Source organism: Nipponia nippon, unplaced genomic scaffold, assembly GCF_047370975.1.
Source record: "Nipponia nippon isolate SJK-2023a ecotype South Korea unplaced genomic scaffold, ASM4737097v1 scaffold_4, whole genome shotgun sequence".
NCBI lineage: Eukaryota > Metazoa > Chordata > Aves > Pelecaniformes > Threskiornithidae > Nipponia > Nipponia nippon.
The window spans coordinates 26,335,485-26,351,908 of NW_028262358.1; the positions used below are offsets into that span (position 1 = coordinate 26,335,485).

The following is a 16,424-nucleotide window of genomic DNA, read 5'->3' on the forward strand; positions in this document are numbered from 1 at the left end:
ACAACCCCTTTAATTGCAACAGCAGCAAGAAACATGCGAGTGCTTCAGAAGTACTCCCCAAGAAGAAGAAACAGCAGGGAATGGGTCAGGAACTATCCATGAAAACCATAAGCAACCAAGGGAAAAACCTGGACAGGAGGCACAGACAGGACCTTAGGGCATGCTTGGAGCAGGATCGAAGATGCCTGTCTTGGAAGGATGGAAACCCAGGTGTAAATGGGGAGAGAGAAGGCAGAAAGGGAGCAGAAGGTTAAAAATAAATAAATAAAATAATACTGATGCCAAGACAGTAAGGCCTAGTTGTAAGAACAAGGGACACCTGAAAACTGTGGCCTTGAGAAGGAGCATGACCAGAACAGCCGTTTCTTCCAACGCAGGAGGACAAGGAGTGAGACAGTGGCACTTCTCCAGCCCAGGCTGCTGGGGAAGGGACAAACGAAGCCCTCTCAGAGAAAGGAGAGCAATACACACATTCATAGCTCAGGATTAATTTCAACCCTGAGAAGGCATCACACAAAACGAGGGCAGAATATTTTCTTCTAAAGGTGAACGACGAGAACCAGTGGAAAGTGCTACTTCTTCCTCCCAGTATCTCATTTTAAAGCCAGTCCTGTGATTGCTGGGGATCTGGCGCACGATTTGTACGTGCCTGGGGCTGGCAATAAAGCTGTGGCGAGAGAAGGCGTCGTGGCCTCAAGCTGCAGAACTTGCTAGAGACAGAGGCTGCTTGGTGGTTGTTTTATGAGGAAAGGTGAGAGCGAGCTTGCCCTAGGAGAGATGGTACAACAGCAGCCAGCTGCTGTGCCACAAGAGCTGCCCATGTTACAGTACACAGGTATATCAATATCCACTTTGCAGAAAAGAACAGTACTTAAAATTAAACTATATAATATATATACACTATATAATACATGAGGAGTAACATCTTAGGAAAACACTAGCAGTTCAGCGAGTATGACTAAGGTGCTGTTCCATGGGCATGCCAAAGAAGTCCCAAGCATTGCACTGACACCAGACAAATAAACTTCTTCTCAGTTGACTGAATCCGCTACACCAAACCAGCCTGAACACCAGCATTTCTACCTATTCCATCCTGGCCATGCTGCTTTTTGATGAGAGCATATGCATGCCAGCGGTGATGCCGTGGCGGGCACCGCACGGCCTCCAGCCACAGCAATGCCAGTGGCGGGCACATGATGGGATGGCAGCCGAACCGCCTGCGCACGGAGGGGCGCCGGCACAGGTCGGGCTGCACACACTCTAAGAAGTCCTGAAAGCAGTTTTAATTACCCGTTCTTGGAGCATAGGTAGACCGGTTTGAACACGTGCAAGTGAAGAAGTTCGTTTACATAACAAGCGAGGTATGCATGTGAGGTGCTTTGTGTAATAGTGATGCACACTGCAAGACCTTTCACCTGAAGAGCTGGTTTTTACCAACTATACACATACAAGACCACCTTTGGGTAGAGAGTAAGCCATTAAATAAAATATTCATAACACAATTCAACAGTGGCATGAAAGAGGGTAGTCTGAATGGACAAAATGCCTAACACTTGCAAAAAAACCTAAGCAGCAAGCAAGTCTTTGATTCTTGCCTACTCCACACAGTGCCAAGAGCCATTCAAAGTTTTTGGTTCTTGCTTGGGCAGCCACCGTCCAAAGGGTAACTCTACTTAGCAAACAAAACTGAAATGGAAAAAAAAACAAAACAAAACCAAAACCTCAAGAGTGTCTACAAGAGCTAAATCTCTGAATCCAAGTAAAAAGTCATTTAGTCCTGGTCCTCATGCAATGACATCATTTATCTGTTTCCACTACATTTTCCAACCAACAGCCAAAAAGAACAATAGGGATTTTTGAGGCCTGTGAACAGGACAGAACTCAGGAAGACAGAGGAGACAAAATGAAACACATAAGTGATAGAGCTAGATAGATGCAGGGTGGATCATAAGTTGAAAGACAGTGACAATCCCTATGTAATACTACTACTGTGTTTGGCTGTTTGTTGTTTGAATATGGTTATCCTAACACCTAAAAGTTTTAAAAGACATCTACTCCCCTCTGCCAGTGGAAGCCTCTGAACCAGAAACAGAATGAAAAAAGTATCTATCTAAACACTGTCTTAAAAATGCTGCTACTGAAAAAAAAAAACAAAAACAAAAAAACAAAAAACCAAACATCAGCAAACCTACGGCTTCCTTCAGCACATGAGTGACAGCAAATACTCATTTCAAACTCAAACCTAGAGGTTTTCTACTCATATACGCTTTGTCCTAATAAAAACAGCCCAAATTCAAAAATACTGCAACACGAAAAACAAGTTTTAAAGAGTAGAAGTTAAAACAGCTCAAAGATCTTTTTACCTTTCAAATGTCCAGGGCGGGGGGGAGGCAATCTCTCAAAACTGAACAAAACCTCTTCTACCTCACCTGTTACTTTATAAAAAGCACTAAAATAGTAGGATAAGTATGACCTATCTTGCTAACCCCCATGCCTGGAAAGGCACACAATTTTTGTCTTCTGGACTTTGTACATAGTTCACCAGGAGAAAGGACTAGGACAGAAGCTGCACAGAACAGAGATGGTCTCTGCTCAGAGGGTCAGAAGCAGATGTAACTTAAAAATAAATACATCAGTTATTTGCAGGGTTCTATCAGGGAAAGAAACAGTTGACTTCAACCCGAACAAGCAACCAGTGAGACTGTTTTGTGTAGGAGCATATTTATCTTACCCTCTCTCTTACCTTATCAGACACATCTCCTCGTCCTATTCAGAATCCAGCAAGTCATAAAATTCCATCTGTAACAAAAGGAAAAGTCCATTAATACCTCCTGATAACCTGACAACAAAAGGCTAATAAGCAGTTCAAGGGGGGAAAAAAAAAAAAAGTTAAACTTCTGCTGCCATTCCAGTATAATCTACACCCCAGGCAAGTCGCCCTCCCATCTGCAGCAATCTGGGAAACCTGAATATAAAGGTATTAAAGATGTTGTAACATGTTCTGTAAGAAACACGCTCTTCCTCCTTCGGCAAGGATAGAGGTGGCCAAAGCATACAGGTTGCCCTGCCGAGTCATAAATAAGTCTGCAGCATCCTCTCATTAAATTAAATGAGCATCAAATTACATAATGTGAATGGTTGTAAAATGAGACCAGTGGTAATGGCTAGAAATAATCACAGCGGTGTTATACATTGTGGAGACAATTTTCCATCAGTGTATCAAACCTGGGTATGCAGCACCTTTTTTCTCCAGGCCAAGAAACTGTCAGCCTTTCTTAAATATAGTGAAGCATGCAAGAAATGGATGGAACAAAGCTCTCATGCACGAGTTCAAATGACACCTACCCTGAACAAGTACATTTAATTTCTTAACACCTTTACAAACCAACCTTTCAGTGCAACAAAGATGTTTTTATAATATAGGTAAACATGACGCAGTCTGGCATACCTGGGATCAGAGGAAGGAGTACCGTGCACCTAACCAGCAAAGCTGCAACCTTGGAATGGTCAATAAAATTTACAGTCACGATAGACTCGGGCTTGAACAAACACTTTTCTGTGGCACTGTTAAGAAAAGGAGACATGACCTGCAATCCAGCCAGTCTGCGAGTCACTAGGGCAGAAGAGAGACCTCCCGTCTGGCAACTGTGAAAAGCCTAAGAGTCTGCCTAGAGTGAAAAATGTGAAACAAGGATCTAGAAAACCAAACAAACCAACCCCTCCACACACCCTTCTAGCCTTTTCAGCGTCCTGCCCACAAGCCCTAGAAGCCTGTTAGTCCAGTGCCAGACTGGAAAAGGCCAGAAATGTGTAAAAGTGAAATGGCACCCTGTCTGAGAGAATACTATTAAAAAAAAAAAAACCACAAAAACAAACCAAACAAACCACCCTTAATTTTTCAATCTAGTTATCTGGGGGGAGATATGGCAGGAATGGAAGGATTTGAAGCAAATAGTTTTCACGTTTGCTTACTTTTCCTGTAGCGATGCTGCCAAGAATGGCCCTGTGCCTAAATTACAAAACTAGATGCAAAGAAAACATGGTGTTTTAATGGTCTGATGTCCCCGATTTGCACCCTCACTTCATTTTCCTTAGTGGCGAGCCATGTACCAACAGACTCCAGCAGGAACACAGGTGCTTCACCGTGCTGCGCTGCCATTTCCCCACCAGCAAAATGGGGACAGCAGCACAGGGGTCCACAGCCAGAAGGGCTGCCTGGGAGCCAGGGTCCAAACTGCCTTCTCTGGGATGCTTCTTCCTTCCCCCTTTCTTTAAGTGTACATTAGCATACACTTTAAGTGCTAAAGATAAACCTTTCATCCAGTGAATATCATTTTTCTCATCTTCTACCGATGATCATTTATTTTTTGGCATTACCAGAATAATATGACAACATACTTCCACCACTATGGGGGTTTTCTCATTCTTTTTTGTTGTGTGTTTTTTTTTTTTTTCCTTTTTTCTATGAAGAAGAGATCTTTTGTCCATGTGACAAAGATTTGAACAAAAGAGAGCCACTGACCAAGAGCCCACTTCAGTATCCCTACCCTCCTATTCCCCTGCAAACCCAGTAAAATTCCTCAGAGCACAACCCCTTCCTGGCTACTTTCAGAGAAACTGCAGCAATCATACAAGAACAATGGGGAAGTTTGTTTTACTCAAAGAGTAAATGTTTTGCAGCTTCCAATGTAAATATTTTAATTAATGGATTTTTTTTTTTTTTTTAACTCTCTACTGCCTTACTGGTGTTCACATTCACATAGAACTATCAGGACAGAAGCAGCACTCAACTTCTATAATAGAGAGGAAGAGAGAAAATGACACATTGACTTCAGAAAAAGCAGCTTCATAAGCAAATCAAAACTCGCTGGGCATTTGCTGGGGGAGATGTGCAAGAAAAGAATTAAAGAAAAACGAGGCTGCTCATTTCCTGTGTCCGGCTGAGGGCTCGTGTTAGTTCCCATCGAGATAGTGGCTCTATTTTAATAGCCAGCCTGTAGAAAACCACAACGTAATCTGTTTCCAAAACATTACGCCCAAATGACCAGGCTACAAGGAAAAAGCCATGACCATCTTTTTGCCTCAGCCATCAATACGGTGGCTCCTAACCACCCCATCACTCTGCATCCACTTCACAGAAATGCTCCAATCTCCTCTTCATGATCCATAAACCAAGCGTTGTGGGCTCTGTCAGCAGGATGGCACTCAGATTCCCTCTCTCTGGGCAGGACTGGTTTTGTACTACAGAAGGCGGCTGGACAGATTCCCAGCCATCCTGCATGTGCTCCTCTGGTGGTTTCTGGATCCAGCAGCACCCCCAGGTGCAGGCAGCTCTTCCACTCTGAACGGCACCTCTCCCCACAGAAACCATCTCCCTCTTCTGCCCCTAGATACTGGGATAGAGTTTGGATGCAATATTGGCAGATAGCTGGCATTCAAGATTTTTTTTTTTATTTTATTTTTCAAATGAAGTGGGACACAGATGGTGCTGTTCCTGCTTTCCCAAAGCCTGACTGGAACATGACCGTAGACCTGTCTGACCTAGGAAGCTCAGCCCCATAGTATGTTTCTGAAGAGCTGCAGAAACTACTGCACAGACCAGTTTAGCCTGAACCAGTCCCACATGTGGCCATGTTCCCCTTCCCCTGCCTTTATCTAAATAGGTGGCTTTGTTCCTCTTGTATTGACCTCACCACACTTGATGCCTGTTAGCAACATCCTTCCCCAAGTTCAACAAGCAGCTCCATAGAAATTCCCTGCCACTCTCAGCAATACGCATGCTACCCTGGGTAAAATCCTCACTATATCCTTCCAAAAACACTGCACTTGTACTCCTTCATCGCCTCACACAAGATGTTGGTTGCACGCGCAGAAGACTTCCCAGATTCTGCAATCCTCGCAATCACCATCCACACCAGCAGCTCTGTCACCTCCAGGCCACCGTGGTGGTGGCACTTGGCTCGTCACACCCTGCTGGGCAGCGGCTAGCACTGGAAAGGATGGGAAGGGGCCTACTGCCCTCTTTCCTGCAGGGGCCACTAACCGAAGGAGCAAGACCTCCTGATTGCAGTTCATTGAGAACAAACCTTCCACAGCCATAAAACAGTAAATGCTAACTATCAACCACTCCCCATTAGGATGGGGGGCAATGGGGAGAAAGAATGCCTGGCTGTTAATTGAGAGAGGTCCTCCAATTTGGTAGCAGCAGGAGACACTGGGACAACGAGGCGATTGCTGGGTCTGCCCAGGCAGCCTGAGCCTGGTGCTCACGCAGAAGGAAACAGACGTCAGAAGACACATCACCTCCTTATGGTGTCCACCCACCTTGGTACCTGTCTCCTGTGAAGGGTAAACGGATACCGAAGGGCAACGCCAGTTGAGAGCTCCCCTTGCGGCAGGGTGATTCGGAAACGCGTGTTTGCACGACCTTTCCTGTCCCTGCCGACACCACAAAGTGAAACTAAATCTCCTGATCCTGCATTTGAGTGTTATCAACCACTGCTATGATTGTACACGCAGGTACAATATCAGCTTTAGCTTCCACACGAGCAAAGACTTCCCCCCCCCCCCCCCCGAAAACATTTGTTTCCCCATATTCCCCATCAGATTTCCTGGCTATACAGGCAACATTAAACACAGACTAAGAATCAAAGTAGTATATATCTCTACTCAAAACAGAGTTCTTGCAAAATAAACTCATACCACTTTTCAAGACAGACCCAAGTGAAAAGGCAGACTTTGCATTAAGCCCTCAATGCACATAGACTCTGGAAAAAGGAGATTCCTGAGCAAGTGACCGACCTAAGGCTTATGCCGGTCCTTCCATCTTCCTCTCTGACCTCTTCAGGGAACCACTGCACTTGGCTTTTTCACGTGCCTATTTAATCAGCAACGTGAAACTCGCACCACCTTACCGGTGTCTCTGTGGTCTTCTCATCAGAGCAACGAGTAGAAACGCTCCCCAAAGAAGCGGCACATTCGTAAGTCTCCCATGCCCACGGGATGGAAAAAAGAGTGAGGAGAGAACAGATGAATGTTAATCTCTCCTCCTTGCCTCCAGCAGCAGTCTGTACTCTCCCACGCAGAGAAAAGGGAGGCTGTACAATTTGTGGAGGCCAAACTGTCTGGAAAAATGCAAAGAGAGAGAGAGAGAGAACTAATGGCAAATTCTCTTCTCTATCGATTCTCTTACCATAAGGAAAGTGAAAGTCAGTCATTGAGTCGCTGGTGGAAGACAAGACCACAGGGTCTTTAAGGGGCTGCTTTTACGCAAACCGCAGAGCTGGACTACTCAGGATTGTATCAGTTCAACATATTCACTACCTAAAACACTCTGCTCACACACTACTTGAACTGTATGACTTCTTACAGGGATTATTTTTATTAGCAGATTACACTTTTTGTCTGATCATAGGAACGCACAAAAAGGACCCAAGACCACTCCATTCTGGATGTTAATTCACAAACGTAGGACTCCTCTGTAGCGTACCTGACTCTAAACAGCTACTTCCTAACCATGAGTAGGGAGCCAATAAGCACATGAAATACCTAGGTCAGAGCAGTCGCCACCACACACACTTCAACTGATTTTTGTCTGAAAGGTGTCTGTCAGCACGCAGTACTGTAACATGCGCCAAACGAGAGCAGGGGGGAGAAGCTCTAAGCAGGAAACAGAAGCTCGTCTTAGATTAGCACAGCTCACTCAAGTGTAGTGCTATGCTCAGATTTGGTTTTGATTTGCAAACCTTGCTGTCATTGGCTAAGAGGATGTTTGAAGTTTTGTTAAAAAAAGCCCAAAAAAGAAGCCAGAAAGCTAAAACAAACACACAAATGAAGTTGCCCTGGCAGCAGTTGGTACCTTTAAAACCTATGTAAGATGCACCTTTCTCAGCCCTTGTTTTACAGTGTCTCGCTTCTTGCTTTCCCATCTCCCCTTCCAGCTGACGGCAGCGGCTCTGATGGGCACCTCCCAGGTCTCCAGCACAGCATGTGCAAAGAGATGCAGCAGAGAGAGCAAAAAGAGCGTCTCCCCACTGCAGGGACCCGAGCGACACCAGCCACCTCCGATCTTGAGAGTCCCTCCCCACTGCCCCCAAATCCCTACTACAAGAGGCGCACTTTGTTGCCTGTCAAGATGTCTTACAAATAAGGAAAGTCCAACACCAACTTGGCTCAAAGGAAATTTTAAGTGGCAGCTTGGTGGACTGGCTGCAGGCTTCCAGCTCTCGCCATTAACTCCAAAATTAACAGACTTGGAGTCACCATACTGCCTGAAGACGGCAGATCCTACCCTCAGATGCATGCACCAGCAATTGCTGCCATGGTTTTGATTACGCTAATACCTGCCCAGTAGGAACCGCTCTGAAAGAGTTCACTTGCTTACCCTAACTCATGATAAATCACAGTAGCAGAGACATACTGCAACTAATAACTTGATCAAGGGCAAGGTGAAAGTTTTTCTTTGGGTAGTCTACAGAAGAAATCTGAGCTGTAAAGGCAAAACTTAAATGAAGATTGAGGGGTGGGGGGGAAATCCCCACTATTTAATATTAGTATTTATTAATATTTAGGCTTCAACCGTGGATAAACAGACAAGAATCTGCCTGTGCACATATTTAAGACTGTTTACACATGTAGTCCAAAAGGATGTCCTCATTTTATAAATAATTTGATCTGATAACTACACCAGAAAGAAGTGCAACTTGAGGCTACATACAGAGGCAAAACACTTGGCTACTGATGTCTAAACAGGGGGGGGCAAAGACTAAACATCAGAGCCTCTAAAACTCAGCAAATGGTTTACAGTTGAAGCTAAGTACACAACATAGTGCACATTCAACTCACACCAAACTGCTTCTTAAACTTTTAAAGCTGTGCTTACCAGTAAGTCATTTTAAAGTATTCAGTGTAAGATTCTCCTAAATGTAAACACTCCATCTGTTACTTAGACCTGACCACTTAAGCCATTCGGCAATGCCTTACTCCTCTGATGTGGTAGGCCCAGCACATCAGAAAGAGCACTTGCGGAGCCACAGGGCCAGGTAACACACAGACAGCATCGGGAAAAGTTGAGACGTCTCTCTCCCAGGAACAAGGAGAAAAGGTTCCTGAAAGATTTACCAGCTGAGCTCAAACCCTGCATTTTTGTTTTCCTTCGTCACATGCTCCCATATGTGCACATATATGGTTGTAGTTACAAGTGTATGTAATTTGCTTAAGATCAATCACTTTGCATGCCAGGGCAGTGGGGGAAACAGAAACCCTGCACACAAGAATCTCATTACCCCATAAAGAAGTACCATTTCCAGCTAAAATTTGCTCTTCAGTTTAGCCAAATGCACAAACTTAGTTTGTTTCCAGTTTTGTTTCTCAACTGAGAACCTGTGAACAGCAACATAAGAATACCACAAGCAGTCTCAAAAGATGGTCAGAGAGGTATTTGCTACCCAAAATTTTGGGTAGACTTCCTAAATTGAGCAAATGATGGGGTTTTTTGTGATGTTCCTTATTGTCTGCTGCAAGCCATAATGCCAGGTCATCCTCCGAATACGTTGCACAAGGGCATGCTTTGAGTTTAAAGCGAGAGGCAATCAAGAGGTCTGTATGCAGAAGGAAGAAAGAGGCATTAAAAAAAAAAGGCAAGCTGTATACGTGTAATTTTGGTGTAGCTAAATTCTGTATAGCTACTGATACTATATATACAGTATCTGATATACAGTATCAGTAGGCAGTATCTGACATATACTATCAGTAAGGAATATCTGACAATAAAGCAGAAGTCTGTGCTCTTAAGAAGACCTACATTTCTGACCCAGAGGAGCAATGAGGACTGCAGGCATTTAACTTGAAATCAGTGACCACATGTGGTAAGAAAAGCTTGCCGGGATGTGATCCTTAATTACAACTTCATCCTGCACAGCTCCCTTGAAAAAGGATCAGCCAAGACATCTTGCCCAAAGCAGCTCCTACAGAGCACAGCCCGACCAAAGAGGAGACCAGGGTGCCAAAAATAACAATAAAAAAAGTTTTCCCCTCAAATAATGAGGTATCCCTTATAATTCAGCCCTATAAAACCAGATTTGTCAAGTTCTAAATCAGGTTGCAGCAATATTTCATTACAGCATAAATCTTCCTTACACCCTAGTAAAGATGCCTAATAATTTAATATGCTTTTTTTTTTTTATCTGGAACTCGTCAAAAATCGCCTGAAATAGGCATCTCTCTTACAGTCCATTTTCCATATAGGTATAGATTCCAAAACATAACTAGTTCACATTCTTTGCATGGAAAAACGTTTGCAAAGTGCATTTACACGTAGACTAAGAAATGTTGTAATTATCTGTCTTGGGCTTCTTAGGTAGGTCAGTGCACATCCTACAAAGGCTTCTGTATTATCCCATGATATTCATTGAGCATCGTTTTTTTCTGAAAGCAGCAGAACCTCTTGAAAAGAATTACACCAACAAGTAAAAATTTCAGAAGAAAAAAAAAAAATGGGATTCCAGAGCCAGAACTTTTAGAATTTTTTTTTTTTTTAAAACTTTTTATTAAAAGTTTCACAGCCCTTTATCTGCTGAAATGGATTACTACACAAAATGCTGACTTACAACTGTCTCATATACTACTATTTCAGTGGATAACATGCACAAACTTCACATAAAAAGAAATAAAGGAGAAGATATTTAAATGGATAGTTGGAAAAAATACTGCCAGTACTTGTTGTTATTAAAATTTGTAATTCCCATTCCCTCCCAACTATCAGGTCTGCAATAAAACAAACACCATTTCAAAGCAGTTACTACGTCTGTATGAACCACCACTGTTAAAAGAGTACGACCACATCAAGCACTACGGAATATATACATTTTTCTTCATGAAATAGATATGATGAAAACAGCTACATAAATTTAAGATTGCTCAAAGTTTGAAAAAACAGTGATGTCATTATTTTCCTGCTGCTTCTGAGAAGTAAGCACAGTTTACATCCTCGCTTCCTGCTGTCCCGCTTTACTTAACCCAAGAAACACAGGACAGGCACCGCAGCACTTCGGTGCTGCGAGCATCGGAGGACACTGGGACAAGTCCATTTTACATCTTACCAAGCCTCTTTTACAGCAATTCAATAAAACCTGCACTGCCAGGAGTTAAACTAAAAGGTGAACTGCCCTCTTATTTGCTATGTCTCTATGAGCATGCATGTTATTTTTTTTTCTTTACCCTGTTCAGACAGGGGTCACTGGCAGCGTATGAAGAAGCTAATTCATGGCCCCAATCCTGCAAAACTCTGCTAGGAGAAGGCCCCAGAAGTGCCTAAACGCAGCAATTAAGATGTGTTTGACTAGTCTGCTTATCGCATGATTGCACTCCCTGGAGTGGAGTCTTGATACAGGCTTAAGTCAAGATAATGAGTGTCACAACCATGTCACAGCTTGCTGTCAGATCTTTGAGACAATTTTAAAGAAGAAGAAAAAGAAAAAAGGTGGTGTGTTTTGTTTTGTTTTTTTTTTTTAAAAAACTTCAAATATTTTACACTGGGGCAAGGCTTTAACAAAAATGTTATTTTGAGTAACTGACTGACTCACTATTCCCTGAGATTAAATGGCATCAACCCATTCCTAAAGAGCTAAGCAATCTAAAAGCAGTTCCCTGCAAAAAAGCTGGGTTCGTACCATCCAAGGAACTTCCTAACCCTCTTTTCAGACTAACGTACAGCCTTACGTACAGTAAGGGGGAACTTTACTTTCCCCCTTACTTTGTTTACCAAACCTCTAAGTTTTCTGTGCTCCAGACTCCCCTCAGGGATGCTCAGGCTGGGGTGGCCGCAGGAGAGTGGAGGCTGTCTGCAGGGCTCAGGTGGGCTTCCGAGAGGCTGGGGGGTGTCTGTATTTTGTTTTTATGGAGTCAAATGCTGGGACTAAGACTGGTAACAGGAAACTCCTTAGTTAACCATTTCTCCTAGCACTCCTAGGAAACCATCTGTCTGAAAAAATTTTTTTTTTTTTTTAATTAAAACAAATCACCACCCCACCCCCCATAAAAAAACCCTGAGAACGCAGTTATCCAAGATTAATGCCCAGCCAGTTTCCCCCCAGTTTTTAAGAACTGGGTTGGCTTTTCCAGCCGAGGAAGAAGTGAGGGCAGACTCCAAGCGCCATTGGGCTGATACTGATCTGCAGAAACTCCATAGAGTTCAGTAAAGTTATTCTGCATTTATTTATAGTTCCGCCAATAAATGCAAAATCTGGCAAAAATGGTTTTCAGATATTGAAACTGTACTAGCCTTAAAAATGTAATTCTAGATGACTTCTGACTTTTGAATTGCTCAGATAAAGGAGGGACCTGTCTTAATTCCTGTCTCTAAATTCACTTCCCCAGGCATCTCGGTTAATTCAGTGGATCTACTACAATTAAAGCTTACTTTTGTTGTTCTAGTCTGTGCTTTGTACTTTACAACATCTGCAGCTGTATATATACACAAAATGCATATTAGAATTTGTTTGTTTTCAAACAAGTGGCACACAATAAATATGAGTAATACAAATATTTGACCTTACATTACCAAATCACCAATACTTCAAGCAAGGCTTTTTATTCAGTTAGCATTTTTCTTTAACACCCCCCCCCCCCCCAAAGAAAAACCACACAACACCAGAAAACACAAAATCGTCTCCCTAGAATAGTATTTACTTGCTGAGAAAAGTTAATATTTTCCTTAACTGGAACATTTTTATAGCTGGGAAAACAACACATAAAGAACTGGCTAAATTCACATGCTTGTACATCTATTAGTTAAAATATTTCTTCAAGGAAGTTTAATCAACAGTTATGTCTAACAGAGTCACATAAGTAGTGCTGTCCACGAAACACTACCAACAAAAATATTTGTATAAATGGCAGAGGAAAGACATGGTAATGTTTATTACACAGGTGGATCATCTCGCCAATCAGACTTGGAGCTTTTATGGCATTATAATTAACAGTATAAATTTTTAACAATTACAGCCTTGGTTAGTCTTCGTACCTGGCAGAGTTTGCATCTACTACTTCCAATGCACTTAAGTCTTGATTTTGAAATCAAGGTACACCAATTAAATTATGAAAATCCTCAACATTCACTACTGCCCTCCCTGTCTTCAAATCACAAGAAACGCCTCTTCCCAGACGCATGCTTTCTAGGTTTTCATATACAAAAGGGGCTGGAACTTGGCCCAGCTGATCTGCACAACTTTGATGACTGCATTTTCAAAATAAACACCAGGAAATTAGTCATGGTAGAGTAGCATCTCTAGGGGACAGTTTGGGTGGCCACCAGCAAGATGCGAGTGGAAGGATGTGCGAGAGAGGAAGATTGGTATCTACCACTTCCTCCCTTCTGCCAAAAAGAATTAGAAGAGGCAAGAGAGTCCTTCCTCGCTTGCTGTGGGCTCGACCCCAGGCGCAGGAGAGGGCCAATGCTGGCGTTCATGCACAAGCCAGAGGAGGGGCAAGACCAGCAGATTTGGTGGGGAAATTCCTCAAAGCCAAAACCACATGGTTTCACCAGTTTGGTTAAACAGGGATTTCTTGAAGCGTCTCGGAGAGCAGTTATTACAGAAATAAGACCACAAACCTGTAAGGGATTGGACCTCCAGAAGGATAGTCCTTTCCAGCCACCAGCAGCTACATGGTTCCTGTTTATCTCAGGAAGGTCATCAGAACACCCACACAATCAAAAACACACCACCTCCTCCCTATGGCAAACCTGCAAAAAAGGCTCCTTCCCGCCCGCCCCCCCCCCCGCCATGAGGAAAGGAGGACACCACCATGCCCCAAATCACCGTAATAGGAAATGCTCGCTGGGGGGAATGGGCGATTTCTTTAGGAGTTGGTCCATGCCCCAACACAAAGACCATGCAGTAAAATGTAAGTGTCCGACCAGACTAAACCTGCAGGCAGCCAGCAAAAGGCAGCACTCTTCCCAAAGAAATTTTAGAAGCTGAAGCAACCAGCAACTACCCCTTTGACAAACCTGAGCAGCTTTATTTTGGGTACGATCCAGAGCCAAGTGAGAGCTGTTCAGCTCTAATCCAACAGATTTTACCTGTTACACAAAGTAGGTGCCGGCTGTTCACAGTGCCAGCTTGGTACACCTTGCAAGTCTGCTGCCCTCAAGGACAGCACCAAAACCGGTCAATGCTCAACAAAAAGAAAAAAGAAAAAAAATTTACCACTACCTGCAAAAGATCAATGTTGCAGGCAAGGAAACAAGCATCAGGTTTTCCTCAAGACGCCATTTTGCTTGTCTGAGCACCCTGCCAGACCCGTCCAGCTTTCCAAGATGACCATACCTTACAGATGGTGGGTTTTTGGGCCTCCAAGGCTGCCGAGCCTCTCTGCAGCCAACATGCCCACATCCTCCACCATGTGTCCTGCCAGCAAGAGCAGAGACGCTACCAACGCAGGCATGGAAGGAAAACGAGGAGCGATAGCAACCCAGGATCTAGCCCTGCCTGCTGAAAGATGGGGAGCTAGGCAAAGGAGCCGCTCTTACCGAGAGAGGACTCGCTCCTAGCACACCCTCAGAGCAGCAGCACACCTCAGGATGCCATATGCAGGGCCCAGCAGTCCTATGCTAGTGGAAGTGTTTAATAAAAAAACTACTTTTCCCCACACTTCCACATCACACACACAGGATGACAAAGGAACAAGACAACCCCCTGAGAAACCAAGGGAGAACCCTGCAGAAAGGCCTCCTGCTAGACCGAGAACATGCCCACTGCTGACAGCAGGGGGAGAGATGGAAACCAGTGGACTGAATCACAGGGCGTTAAAAGCTTGGTGGACGGCTGCTCTGCCAACGGAGATGTAGCCAGGGAGTAACTTCCACAGTGCTCCAAGGGCTGTGGGATGGCCAGAGGAGGAGACCCAAGTTTCTCTTCAAGGGCATCATCCTTCCTAAATGATCTTGGTCCACACCACTGACCTAGCAAATGTCTTCCAAAGGCCTCAGCCTAATGCTTTGGCCTATGTCGCTTTCCCTCCTTTGCCTCTTCCCACACCTCCCAGCTTCCCTCCCTACCTTATAGCTTTTTGCATGGGTCTGGGCACAGCAGCACTGCACAGCACTGCACAGCACCAAGAGATGAGGAAGCCAGCTTGCTCCTTCCCAAGCCACAGCAAGCCCAGGAGGAAGAAGAGGAGCAGGAAGAAGGAGGGGCTGCAGGCAGAAGAGCCGGGCAGGGAAGCCAACCGCAGCTGGCAGCAATCACAATTTGGCCGAACCCAACTAACCCACCTGCAACCCCCAGCTTCTGACGGGCTGGTGACTCCAAGCTGTAAGGGCTTCACAGGAAACTCCATTTTCCTGAAAAATGCTCTTCTCCTTTATCCTCATTAACATCACTTGCTTATTTTTTCAAAACCAGGGACGCTAACTATCATTTCTCCTCCGAGTTGTACAACACAACTGAAGTCTTTCCTTTTCACACTGAGAAGCACCCTACAGAATAGGTTTTAGTTGCCTTTGATTAGAAAAATGGACAGAAAAGCTTTAATGGTCTCCCTTTAGCATCTCCACTTTCCAAGCACCAGTATGAATTTTCCACAGATTTTTAACCACACAGTAATGACAGAGGCTAGATCCCTTTCTCTGAAACTTCAGATGTTCATTAACAGTGACAGGGCCATGTTAATAGCTTTGCTTTTTTTAAGCTTGCTGGGATCATTACTTTACTCCAACTTCATACAGCCAGGAAAGAGGAAAATGTACGCAAGCAACGACGGCAAGAAGTAAGCTAGAACTACGCTGTGCATTAGTAAGAAAAGGAAAAATTGATGGATGAATAATGCAGGAGTGATGTATTGGGTTATTGAGTTGTATGCATGGATATGATTCTGTGACAGGGCGCATAGTTATACCATACACAAACATTTGGCGAGTTGGAGTTTCTCTTTTGCCTTCTATCATGTTCACTTATGTAGCCTGTCCGTGCTGTCTCCTGGAGATGGAAAAGCCTACTTTTGGCCCAAATAAGAGTTCACCATTTTCTTCTGGGCATTTTTGGAAGTAAATAAAGGGCATTTCCACTAGAAACAATTCTTATCATCCCAGGATAGAAGATGATACAACACAAAACCATACAATGCCATTTGTATTTAAAACTCAACAGTTTCAAATCAGTCTTCTTCAGCTATTAAAACAAATGAGAAAGATGCTGGGGGGAGGCAAAGCTTACACTTCAGAGACACTGCTCCTGATATTTGAGAGGTTTAATACAGATACTATCTCATAAACTCTTCAGCGTCACATTTATGAGCAGAGGGACACATTTATTTCTTTGGATAGGAAATATGGAGTAGGTGACCATCACATCATTGGTGAAAACTGCTATGTCATAAAATAACCCACAGCCACCTGAATTTATAAGTTCCTCTAATGAAGCAGC

The 16,424-nt window shown here is 43.8% G+C and overlaps 1 protein-coding gene across 11 annotated transcripts in view; it reads right to left on the reverse strand.

Annotated features, from left to right (window-relative positions):
* The window catches only part of TRERF1 (transcriptional regulating factor 1), a 104,333-nt gene that overhangs the window by 72,036 nt on the left and 15,873 nt on the right, over positions 1-16,424 (reverse strand). For 9 of the 11 annotated variants that reach the window (XM_087776520.1, XM_087776519.1, XM_087776510.1 and 6 more), the window contains one exon: positions 2,744-2,799. The gene's annotated coding sequence lies outside the window, so the exon portion shown is untranslated. Of the gene's footprint in view, positions 1-2,743; positions 2,800-15,058; positions 15,169-16,424 lie in introns of those variants that run through there. The other 2 variants (XM_087776513.1, XM_087776516.1) reach the window with 1 other exon arrangement.